The sequence below is a fragment of the Rattus norvegicus genome, chromosome 18, assembly GCF_021556685.1.
Source record: "Rattus norvegicus strain SHRSP/BbbUtx chromosome 18, alternate assembly SHRSP_T2T, whole genome shotgun sequence".
Lineage (NCBI taxonomy): Eukaryota > Metazoa > Chordata > Mammalia > Rodentia > Muridae > Rattus > Rattus norvegicus.
The window spans coordinates 22,493,090-22,505,922 of NC_141551.1; the positions used below are offsets into that span (position 1 = coordinate 22,493,090).

General features: G+C 40.5%; 1 long non-coding RNA gene across 1 annotated transcript; it reads left to right on the forward strand.

The window, feature by feature from the left end:
• Positions 1–1,617: 1,617 nt before the first annotated feature.
• LOC134483005 (uncharacterized) lies at positions 1,618–10,307 on the forward strand. Its single transcript, XR_015643121.1, has 3 exons — positions 1,618–1,769; positions 9,794–9,838; positions 9,961–10,307. It is a non-coding gene; the product is annotated as an uncharacterized LOC134483005 (long non-coding RNA).
• Positions 10,308–12,833: the final 2,526 nt, after the last annotated feature.

Sequence of the window (12,833 nt, forward strand, 5' to 3'; positions counted from 1 at the left end):
TTACTTTTAAAATAGTATTTTATTCTTACCATATTCACTCTATTGTGCTAACTTCTCCAACCTCTATCCCCCCCACCCCTCACCACCAATTTTGTTGTCTTTTAATTTCTTTAACAATAGACTGAGTCCAATGTATGCTGCCTGGATACTCATGGATTAAAGTTATCCATTGGTGAGTGGTCATCACAACAGGGATGACATCCTTAAAGAAAACATGCTCTCCTTCCTCCAGAACCCATTGAAGCTCTGTAATTTCCCAGCAGTGTGGCTTCATGAACCCCCTTTCTCTAGATGCTAGCATGCTGAAAAGCTTGATCTTACGCAGGCAACCACGACTGCTGTTTACAACTTATCATTAAGCATAGTGCTTCTGTCACATCCAGGAGACTGCATCAGTCCATTTCTCTCTCCCTGGCTCTTACTATCTTTCTACTCTTCATCTTTCCACGTTAGTCCTTGAGATGTGGAGTAGGAGTGATACTTATATTCCTTTCATGAAGAAGCATTCATTCCATTGACACCTACTCTCTGTGCTTTGACCAGCTGTGAATTTCTGTATTAACTGTCCACTGCACAAAGAAACTTCTGTGAGGAGACTAGACAACTGAACTAATGCAGAGGTACACAGAAACACACTTAGAGGGCATTTTGATACTGTGTTCACTTAGCAGAATAATAGTATATTTCCTGGGGTCCATGAACTCCACAACTATTCTCTCTTGGCCAGATACCACACATTATTTTTTCTCCAATGTACCAGGTTTTAAATTCAATTAGACAGAATCTAGTCATACCCCCATAACACACATGGTTCTATTGCATCCATGATCATATATTCCCACACCTGTCATTATTGTAATGCCCAGGGATGACATCTAAATAAGACTGCTGATGGCATTTCCCCTTGCAGCCTGCATTGCACCTCCTGTTACTATAAAAAGCTAGCCAGAAGGGAGATCAGTACCAACTTGATGTTTCTATGTCCCATCACCAAAGTGTATAATTTATTTTCTTAAATCAGTTGTTTCCAAACCCCAAAGTCTGACTTGCTGACATTTGAAGGTAAAGTTACATCAGGTTATTTATTTATTCATGAGCTTATCAAGGGTTTTATCAACCTTCTGTAGTTGAACCTGGGAGGCCTAGGGAACCATGGTCCTCACTGTTTGGGTTGGTAATGGTTGTGTTGTTAAGAATGGTTGATTCTGCTTCCAAGCATCTTCAGTCTTGAATCACCACCTGGTCTGTGTCTTGAAATAGACATGTGGAAAATTTTGGTGTCATCTAGGCTTTGCTCTATTTTGCCCATCCTAGAACCTTGCCTTATCCCCAGGTGCCCTTTGTCTTCATTTCTTCTCAGAAGTCACCATGGTGACCAGTCCAGCAGGTCTAGTTATTCAGGGTTCCGAAGAGGCGCTACCTGAGGGTCAAGGGGGGGAGAAAAGAAGGAGACCAAGCAAAATTTTGTTGTCAAGGTCTCGTTTATTGGGGTGAGCGTTACAGCTTATAAGGCATTCAGATAGGGGGAGTGACCTTTGTGAAACACAAAGGAGGGAGGGGCAAGGGTATTCAGGCAGTGATAACAGGACGCAAAGGGGTCAGGCAGTAGATGAAGAGGTCAGGTGGTGGAGACATCTAGTATTTGCTCAGGAGACATCTGGTATTTGCTCGGGCTGAAGCATACCGTTATTGTTATCTTCCTGTGCCGTACATTCATGGGAGAGGCTTTTGTCCAACAATCTCAAGACTTTATGGCAGTCATCTTAGGGGTGAGTATCTGTGGCCATACAGCCCAGAGTCATGTAGCTACTTTGAGCTATACAGTCACAAAGCGGCCATGCCCAAATCCAATATGGCTCCCTACACCATGGCACCCTTTGCCAGCTTTAATTAATCACATCAATAGTCAAATAAATAAATCAATAATTTCAGCAAACAGGTGGAGATGTCCATGTTGTCTTAGTCAATTGTGTTAGAAGGGATATATGTCTAAGAGCTGCAAGATTGCTAATGCCTATTAGTAATGACAAAAGCATAGGTTCTTTCATGAATTTTGCCAATTGAAAAAATATTTTCAAGTAAACTTTAAAAGTAGATGGGTCGGGTTGGGGATTTAGCTCAGTGGTAGAGCGCTTGCCTAGGAAGCGCAAGGCCCTGGGTTCGGTCCCCAGCTCTGAAAAAAAGAACCAAAAAAAAAAAAAGTAGATGGGTCTATTGTTTTTCATCCCAAACTAGAATGGCCACCAATAGGTCATTTGGGATTATCATCCCACCAATATGAGTATTTTAAAAAAGAAAAAAAGACGGATGTGTTTTCCCAAGAGGTACTGATTTTCAGCCGATGTCTAGTCCCCTTCATGGCAAATACTGTTCCTATACTGAAGGTCAAGATGAGACACATTGGGGAATAGATGTGGGAACAGGAGGAAAATGACTCTGAAAGCAGAGATGCATTCTTCCACAGGCTTGGTTATAAAGACAATGCCTCGGACTCAGAGACACATCTTATGGTGATATCTTATTTGTTTATTGACCTACTCTATTTGGATTTATAGTTTACTCCCCAGATGAGCATCCATCCATCTGTTTTCTTTTAAAATCCCATCTTTCCATTTTTGCTGTCTTCCATTCAGCCCTTACCTTTGTAGCCTTAAGTTGTATCAAGATTATTTTGAGTGGAAGGTGTTAAAGCTCGAAGAATTTTTAAAAGACATTGAGGACACTTGCAAATGTGGGTCTATGGTGGTCTCCTGGGAGACTTGCATGTTTTCTTTGTTCTTCTGTGATGTTCTCTGTATTGGTTTCCATTTTGCCTTATGAATGAAGCATGCTACTTTTCCGATCATCAGAATTGCCAGCCAGGGATTAACCAGCAGAGGTGACTGACTCCAGGCAACATGGTTGACACATCTTCATGGGGTCTAACCCTCTCAGTTTGAGAAAAACAGATTTCTTGAAAGCTGCCTTTTTAATGAAAGGCCACATTTTCTAAAATCCAGCTGGGAATATGGCTGTCTCCCTCTAGCAGCTGGACTCTAATTACTGCGCATAAACAAACATCATCTGGAACTGAGCCATCTCACAACCCTGGCTACAATTCATTTTCAAGCTGACCAGGCTCGTTTATTACTAATGACAGGAGTCTGTAGCAGGCTGGGGATGGCAGAGCCAACTCCCTATGTGTGCAGCTTTTTAGACTGGCTCTATGAACCTTAGATAACAGACTGCCTAAACTCATGGTTCTCCAACCCCTGTCCACTTCCATGTCCTGCATGAAGCCTTCCCGTGTCACAACATTGTCCACTTGTTGTCCATTTAAAATATGCATGCGGAGCTGTGTTTTAGTGCCAAATGCTGCTATTTGATTTGTGTATGCTTCTACGATGCCTCTTTCTGTGGTAAATAGGGGTCCTTTTGGAAAGCACCCGTTTAATGTTTGAATTATTCAAAGCTGTAAGCAGAGAATTTTGACATTGTTGAATGTGTAGAGAAAATAAACAGGGAGCCATTTGAGGCATCATCCTGTTCTCATCTGAGAGATAACAAGCGAGGAGCAGCCTAGCAACAGAGTCTGAGCGGCAGTAATCACCTCTTCTTCCTAGAGTCAGGAAGAGCTGGAGCCTGTCACTTGCATTTCTGCATTAACATGATATTTAATTATTCTTGTTTCTTATTTTAAAAGAAAGTAAAATGCATAATGTACATTTTTAATATAGACTGATTCCATTTTACTTATGTTTTTAATTATTTAATTTTTTATTTGCTATGTTTCCACCATGTTTTCTAGATCTTGTGTCTGATTATTAATGTATTTCCCTTTTTAGGTACTGATAATTTTGAGAGCCAGACGGTATTTTAAATTCTGAGTGTATGTTTTTGTTTATCCTCCTAGTACTATGTAGTATGTAGCATTTATATGTGTATGTAGTATATGTCTCCATTTCACAATTCTGAGAAAACTGGGGCTGAGAGAAATGGTGATTTTTCCCAAGGTCTCAAAGCCAAGCACACTAGCACCTAAATGAAGCCGCCTCATTCCAAACCCCATTCTTTTCATACTCTCTATATACTTTTGTCTATATTTTTAACATGATATCTTTTGAAAGGGTCTTAGTTGTTGCTTCATTGGACATAGCTGCTCAGTCTAGTCTCATTATTGAACTGGGGAATATTTGACCAGAAAGTCAGTCTTAACAGTTCCTAAGCACTTTCTAACCTTGGCCAGAGCTGAACATGAATGTTTCTCAGTGAGCTAATAAAAATAAAAGTCTGGCTATTAGCTGTGAATGACAGTCTATTGGACAGTAAAACCAGGCCAGAAGTTTGGGAAGGCAGAGCAGGTTGGACCCGGAGATTTGGAGGGCACACACCTGAGATTCGGATGACTCCCTCCTCGCTGCCAGATTCCTGAACTGGAACATGTGCCATGCTTCTCACATCAAAGAAACGTGTCCTTTGTCATAGGCCCAAATTGAGTTCTCCATGCTAATGAGATATCTAGAGGCCTGGAGGGCTTAGCCAATGAGCTTCCCTTCTAAGATATTCCTCCCTGAAAAAGATATTTAATCTCAGGCCTACCCTGAGAAGTAGGTATGGTACCTCACACATCTATTTTATGCCATGGGCAACCAATAACATTTTTAGAACCATGGACTGTCTCTTTCATCAATATCTGCTGTGGGGAGGCATGGAGAAGGCATTCAACTATAGAGCCACAACTTAATTCTCCAGTAGAAGGCCTCTGTGCTCCCAGCCACAACCGCCACCAAGCTTGCCTCTGTACCAAGCCAAGGACAATCACTGCTGGATAAGCCGGAACTCCCCTTTATCCATCCCCAGCCTGGGCTTGATGCTATCCCCAGCCCTCAGACCCCTGACTCCTTTCTCTGCTCTTCTGGGACTCCCAGTGGTGCCTGGATATCCAAGATTCTGAGAACCCCATGGCCCTGGCCTCGTAAGAGGCCTGGGGACCCCTGAACCAGGTCCAGTTTCCCACATCTCAGACTGCACTGTTCCACTCCCGGAGTGGTGTCTCGGTGCTTCCCTACAGCCCAACATCAGTCCTGCCAGCAGCTGAGATAAGCACAGTTAAGGTGCCCATGCTCTACCTCCACAAGCAGTAGTGCCCAGTAGTGGAGCAGGTACAGACTCACAATGGCAGTCCAGGAGTAGGGAAGAGTCCCAGCATCTAGGACATATTCTCTGTAGTAGAACTGAGTAGTTAGTGCAATTCATGAGTATACATTGATTTAAAAAAAAGAGTTGAATTAGTAACAAGGACCATAATGCAGAAGAATGGAGGGGTCTGCAAAATAAATGGAGCCTAATCACCAGAAAAATAAGTGAAAAACTGATATAGGACAGCAGAGTTCAGGAAGTAACATGGCAGGTAGGCAGATACATGAACAGAAGAGATGGTAGTGATGCAAATAAAAACCAAACCCATATAAGCTTTTTCTTCTTTGCCATACAGACAAAAGTAGCAAAAATAAAGTATCAGGGATTATGTACTGGCAAAGGAGATGGGCCAACCAAAATAGGGCTAAGAGGCATGGTGTGCCCATGTTTTGTAGAACACCTCTATCTAGCACTCTTCATCCTCTTCTGTTTTGCTTGACCCTAATCTAGTGCTTATCACTGCCCTTGTTTTCCTTCCCACGATGCCTAGAGCATTTTTCTTATATAGCATATTATAATGTACTTATGATCATTCATGTTTGCTTATTATTTAATGTTCTAATTAAAATAAAATTATATCACTTTCTTTCCTCTTGGCCCTCCAAGTTACCTTCCCTCAAGACTCTCCCTTATCTTCCCATTAACTTCCCTCAAGACCCTCCCTTGTCTTCCCATTCTTGAGGTGATAGCATTTGTGTGTGTGTGTGTGTGTGTGTGTGTGTGTGTGTGTGTGTGTGTGTGTGTGTTGGTGATATGTATGATTTCATGGATGACCACTACACACTAATCAACCAACAACAACCTGGCTCATCGCTGAGATAATCTAATTCTCGTCCCCCCTGCATTCATTAGTTTCGGTTTTGTTTTTGTTTTGACTAAGGGTGGAATCTTTTATATTTTTCAGTCTTCCACAGTACAAGTGTATTGGTATTTCCATTATTCCAGTCTTACACAGCCATTTCTTATTTATACAGTCTTTCTAAGAAAGAATTTTGATAGCAAGCTTCCTAGTACCTTGGGTCTTTTGATCTTGTTCACCCTTTTCTATGGCGCTCCTTGTGTCATAGATGCAGAAAATGTAAGTTGGCATGTCCATTGGGACTAGGCTCGTACAATCTGTTGAGCTCTGCATTGTGTTCAGGTGTGGTTTTCAGTGATGGTCTCCACCTGCTGTAAAGAAATTTTTTTATGAGCTACACACACACACACACACACACACACACACACACACACACAATTTATATAATTAGGAATGTAGTGAGGGATTATGCTGGTCTAGCAAAATGAACTTAGTACATTCTTTTTTAAGGTTCTTGACCTTATTAGCCCTAGGAAGCTGGCTACTTTTTTACAGCCAGGCATAATCATAATTTCCCTTTTAGTAAGTGGGCCTTAAGTCACACTAAACAGCTGTTGGTTGCCATTGGGGTGTGTGTGTGTGTGTGTGTGTGTGTCATTCTGGCACCTTTATGCATATCTTGCCATGCTGGTAGTTGTCATGATTTGTGGGTGCTGCATCTAGATAAGACTATTTAAGTGCATTCCTCCCTTAGCAGCTTGCACAGTTCTTTCTGGAACCATGGAAACTAGACCACAAAAAAAAAATAAATAAAAAATAAAACAGGGCTTTAGGTTAGGTGCAACTTGATTCATTCAAGTCTTGTATCCTAAGTATGTAGTATCTTCAACAACAGGAAACTGCAGCCATCTCCTGAGAGGCAACCAAGGATTGTATTGATTTGTTTTGGGAATTGCATAGACTATCTTAACCAAACCTTCCAAGGGAGTTTTCTTGTGCTTGGTTCTGGAGATTTTGTTAGTCTGTGGTCCTTGTGCAGAGCCCTGTCTGCTGAAGTGACTGAACTTCCTTTAGATTCTGTATATCAGACAACCTTGGTGTTATTTATTCCTCCTTCCTCCTTCTCCTTCTGTATTGGGGCTCCTCCTTCCATCCCAGCTGAAGCTATATATCTTTATTCTATCTTCCACATCCTCTATATCTCACAACGCCCTTCAGGGCCTCCACCTACAGCCCCTTTGTATTTTACTGGGTTGTGTGGTTTCTTCGTCATGTACTCATAACTGAAGATTTGTAGCTATGAAAAACATACGAAAGAGAATATGTACCATTGGTCTTTCTGGTTCTGGGTTACCTAATACAACACAATCTTCTAGTTCCATCTATTGGCCTATGAATTTCATGAGTTTGTCTTTCATTGCACTGACTAGCATCCATTATTTGTATGTACTCAGTCTTCCTTACCAATTCACCCACTGAAGGATGGTTACATTGTTTCTCTTTCTTGGATTGTATGAGTAGAGCAGCAATGAACATTGCTGAGTCTATCTGAAGAGTAGGATTCTCTTTCTCCACAACCTCACCAGCATTTGATGTCAGCTGTTTGTTGAACTTTTCCATTACGTCTGGGCTTAGCTGAAATTTCAACGTTTTAATTTAAATTTCCCAAATTGCTAGAGGACAAATACTTTTGAGATATTTCTTCTATTGAGAGTTCTATGTTTAGATCTCTAGCCTGCTCTTGCATTCCTTTGTTTTCGTGACTCTCACACATAAATTAATGACTAGATAAAATTCATTCATAGTTTACTACATAGGGCCTGTTACCCATATGTGTAGAAGGAAGAAAGGCAGGCAGGGAGAGCATTCAGGCCTAGAGATGAAAAAATGAGTCCATTTAATATACTGAGTCTAAGCTCAACAGTGGGGGGAAAATCAATTTTACATGAATAGGCTTACTGCTTTTCCATTAATTAGCATCGAAGCAACAACACCCTGGTATCAGATATTATAGATATATAAGGAAGACCAGAGCCAGATAGGCCACAAAGGCCCTTGAAAATGGCATCATGGAGAACAAGTCTGTTCTTTGACATAAGTTATTTGGGAATGATGTTTGCTAGCAAGGTAGAATGTTCCACAGAAATGAGCAGATATTTAATAAGTTCTTTTTAATAAGACTCTTTGCAAGTACAGAATCAAATGAATAAACTAACTTATTCTACATACAGAGATGATATAAGATGCATTTCTTCTTATCTATGCATTAAGCATATTACACATGCTATGATTTCTCCTGCTGCTCCCCCTTCTAAGAACACTTATTTTCATGAAATAAAACTCTTTCTTACATGAGTCTGCTAAGGGTGTAGAGTTATAAACAAGACATACTCCAGCAGTCTCTAATGAAGAAGGCTCAAGACAAACAAATGGTAATTCCTTTTCTACTGAAAGCCAAGGCCCTTCTGCTATAGGGAAACCCCTAGGGTTGCTTCTTTTTGAATGTTTTTATTTGATCTTTAATAAAACATATTAAGACTGTATGTTGCCTGCATCGTACAAATCCTCGAATGCAGATTTTCATCAGAGAAGCCAGAAGGAGAAAATGAGAGCCCTTATGGAAAGTAAAAAGTCAGCTCTCAGTCCTATGCTCAGTCCTGAGGCATGGTGGAAAGAGGATACCACTTATCAAGGGGCTGCCAGCTGCATGGATCTCATTAGAGATCTGGGACTGCCCTTGGCACCCTGTCCACATCCTATTTATCTATTATTGATGTCAGAGTTCTCTTTCTTCCCTTTCAAAATGCTTTCCCTTTGTCAACCCCAACTTCCAACCTGTTCTTATTAGCAAGGTCAGGAGCTAAAAGAGGAGGGGAAGCTGTATCAAAAGAAATAGGCAGCATAAATCATCCTGTTCATCTCTTACCATTTCAAACAAATAAACAACAGCAAGAACAAGGGCTAGAGAAGTACTGGCCATGGTCATTGGAATGGACCGCTTATCTAGTTTCTGATGTAAAGTCAGTTAATAGGCAACACTCGAACTTTACTATTTATACTTACATTTACCCTTGTCTATAGGACTATATCTAAGAGATAATGGAGTAGGTGATTGAATTGTTGGATGTTCCCAGGAACTCCCTTCCTCCTGCCTTCAGCCCTCTCTGACTCTCTTCAGAAGAAATGTACAGTTTCAGAATGAGTGAAAGATATTTGCACAGAGAAATAGGTCTGTTCCTTGGCTTGTCTAGATGCTATCTAAAGGTATAGCCATGTTCTGTAACATGATAACTGACAACATTTTCTCATTAAAATTCCTGGTAATGTCGTAGACAAATCACCCTTTGACTGCTAATACCCAAGTATGCCCGAGAGTTCTCCATGCTTTGCATACAGTACAACTTTAGTGAACCAAAGGGCGCTGGTCTGTGGACAGTAGTCACCCTTAATGGAAGGTGGGGAGGACTGTAGCCTCTTTAAAAACAATGAGGGGAGAGAGACACAGGATGCTGTGGATGATATGCTGAAGGATGCTGACTAACTACCAGTTTTCCTAAAGACCTAATTTTTCTTTATTAGAATATCCAAATTACTAAATCATTACTAGAACCAAAAGGCACTGCTGTTAGGAAACATGTACAAGCAACACAGAACCCACGTGGCAAGGAGATGGTGAAGGACAGAGCAGGGCATTCCTTACAGGATGATACATGGTGTGACATTTAGATTTTGTTTTTAAGTAGATTTACAATGCTCCATGCAATCTTTTCCCTTCTCACTTCTACTTTTGGTCTTTTTGTTTTTTTTTTTTTAAAGCATCCTTACACATCCTCCTCCAGGCTTGACGTTCCAGCCGTTAAGGTGAGGAAACCCAGAGATTGGCTGTCAACTGCTGTGATGAATGAAGTTTCAGAGCTGATGCCAGAGAGGAAGTGACCAGATAATCAGCTTTTCAATCCTCCTGCCTGCCTCCTCTTTCACAGCACGGTGTCTACAAGGTTCCAATCATCCCTCATGCCAGGGAGGCCTCTCCCAGGAAGACCCAGAGAGGAGTAATGGAGTCTAGGATGTAACCAAGAGTAACTGCAAATGCTGGCTGTAAAGTGACACTGGGAAATGATGAAGTCAGATCATAGGGTAGCTTTCCAAAGAAGAATTGACTTAATAGGTGAGTGAGATAAAATTTGCAGACAGAAATAATTCTGCATGAGAAATCACCCAGGTACCGGTGCAGAAGCATGCAGGGGGACAGAAGGGAATCGGGTTATTATATTCTACTAAGTAGCAGAAAACAAATAAATATCAATGCTTATTTGTGTTTGATTTTAAATCGGAGTAAAACCTATTTCTGTGGCACACATTAGTGTACTTGAACCTGGTGCACCGACTCTACTTACCTCCTGCCTTTGAGTTACCGGACAAATTCACCATAATGGATTCTAAGGGCCAGACATCACTACTGTGATAAAATTGTACAAAAAGAAAATGTAAACAAATAAAAAAACTCCAATAAAAAAAGTTAGGGACAGCTTGAAAAATGGCCCCCTCGTTGAATATTTGCATCGTGTTGAAGTTATTAGAAACAGTCTCTAGAATGAGTTTTGCCAATGATAAAAAGAGGAACATCTATTTCTGAGTGGGAATTAATCATTTCCTTTAAATCTCAGCTGCTTCACTTCCTGCCAGCACCAGAAATGTAGACATGACTTGGCCACCTGAACCCAGTCTCTGTTCAGTTTGCTCTTCCTTCCATGACTCATCCGTTCAGATGTTTTATGGAATACTTAGGAATTTGCTTCTGGAGTGTTGGTATCCAGGAAGGAAGATACAACCTTTGTCTCTAATGTTATCTTTGGTTTCCCACAATAGCCTCTTCTAAAGTTGAGGGAGATGTTCCATTTTTCTGTTCAGGCCATTTATAACAGGGTAGAGACAACATAGGCTGGGAAAAAGTAATAAACAAAAGAAACAGGTATCCAGAATCAATAAAACTTTTTAAAAACTTAATCTTTTTCTTTTAGATTGCATGAGTTCTGTATTTGCATCATGTTCCCTGCTCCAATTGCTATGTATTGCCCCAACCAACCTTCTTTTCAAATTCATAACTTTTAAAATTGTTGCGACTGTGCATATATGCATGTGTGTGTGTATGTGTGTGTACCAAGTCTATTTAGGGTTAATTTTAACCGTGATGAACATATTTGCTACCAGGATGCCCCTTTCTTTAACATAAAGGTAACAAGGAGTAATTTTGATGGAAGGGCCAGAAGAAAGAATATTTATACTTGGTCCTTTGCTGGATAGAGTCTGATTAAATACTAACTTTAATGATTCCACTTGAGTGCAGAGAAAAGAGAATCTAAATGAGCTGTGGGTGAATCCCCATGTAATAATGAGGCTTGTGGGTTCAAATGAACACTAACAGTGATTCAAACCCCCGTGGAGATCAAGCAGTACTACCCAATGAACAATAGAGGCTGAAAATCAGAGGCCTAGAGACACTTACATCAATCTAGTCCCAACATGGAGAAAACATTCTACTGTTCAAGGGAGTATAAAAATTGGCCTTTGTTTCTATATGTCTTCTCTCCAGTTTTAAATATTTGGGATTTCTTTGTAGTGCAAACAGGACAGTTTGTAGGGTAGATCTTTTCTAAAGAGTTATTTTTATTTTACGTGCATGAGAATTTTGCCCACTGCTATGTATGTGGGTCACGTGCATACCTGATGCCTATGGACATCAGGAGGGAATGTCGAATCTCCTGGAGCAGAGTTACAGATGCGTCTGAGCCACCAGATGGACCCTTGAAATCAAACTCTAGTCCTCTGCAGAAGCATCCCATGCTTATAATCACTAACCACTGAGCTATCTCTCCACCTGCAGGGAGATTTTTTTCAAAACAGTAACTTCAGGACTTCTTCATGAAAATAGTAGGAGTAGTGTGTTTAAAAGCCATCTCCTCAGGAACAACATTATACTTCAAACTAACAACAGACCTCATGTTATTTGTGTTTATGATGATTTTTTTTAACAAAACTGAGTATGGGAGGTAAGAGGAGGACCAGAGAGAGACCTCAATTAGGACCATGTCTCTGCAAGTATTCATCATTCAATGAGGAAACAGAAGAGCAGGAAAGGAAATCTGGAATAAAATAAGGGTTCTTTGGAAGGGGCACCTTACATGCACAGGGAATTATTTCAATGGTTCACAGAGATTAGCTTTGAGTTTGAGCACAGAAACAATAAGAAGACTATTTGGTTATGTGAACAAGCTTTTATTCCCTCTACTTTTATAAAATGCATCAAGTAATTTTATGGCATCAATAACTCTTGTTTATGTATTTCTGAACAGTGACCTCTTGGGAAAGATAGCATTCATTTGGGTGCCACCATAAAATGCACAATTTGTATCTGAAAACCGAAACTTGACAGCAAGTGGCTTATATCTTTTTTTTTTAATCAAACAATTCTGAGGGAAAAAATACATTTTTCATTTTTATAGCTAGGAACAGGGTATCACATAACGAGGATACAGCTTTTCAGTTGTGAAAAATGACGGCAGGAATGGCTGCAGGCAGTAAATCCCCCCCACCCACACACTCACAAAATGTTACAGCTTTTATGTCATGTATATCTATCCTAAGACAGCCTTAAGCTACATGGAAATATGTTTTCTTGAGAAGGAAAGGGTCTAGACTGCTAGAGTTAAATGTCAACTTTTGCCCTCTGCAAGATCCCATAGCTGCAAATTGTTACCATTTCTCCATGGGATCCCACCATCAATGTAACTAAACGCTTTCTTTTGCATTGCTGATTCGGGCACAGCAGACTCTGACTCAGAAGTAGTATTGACAT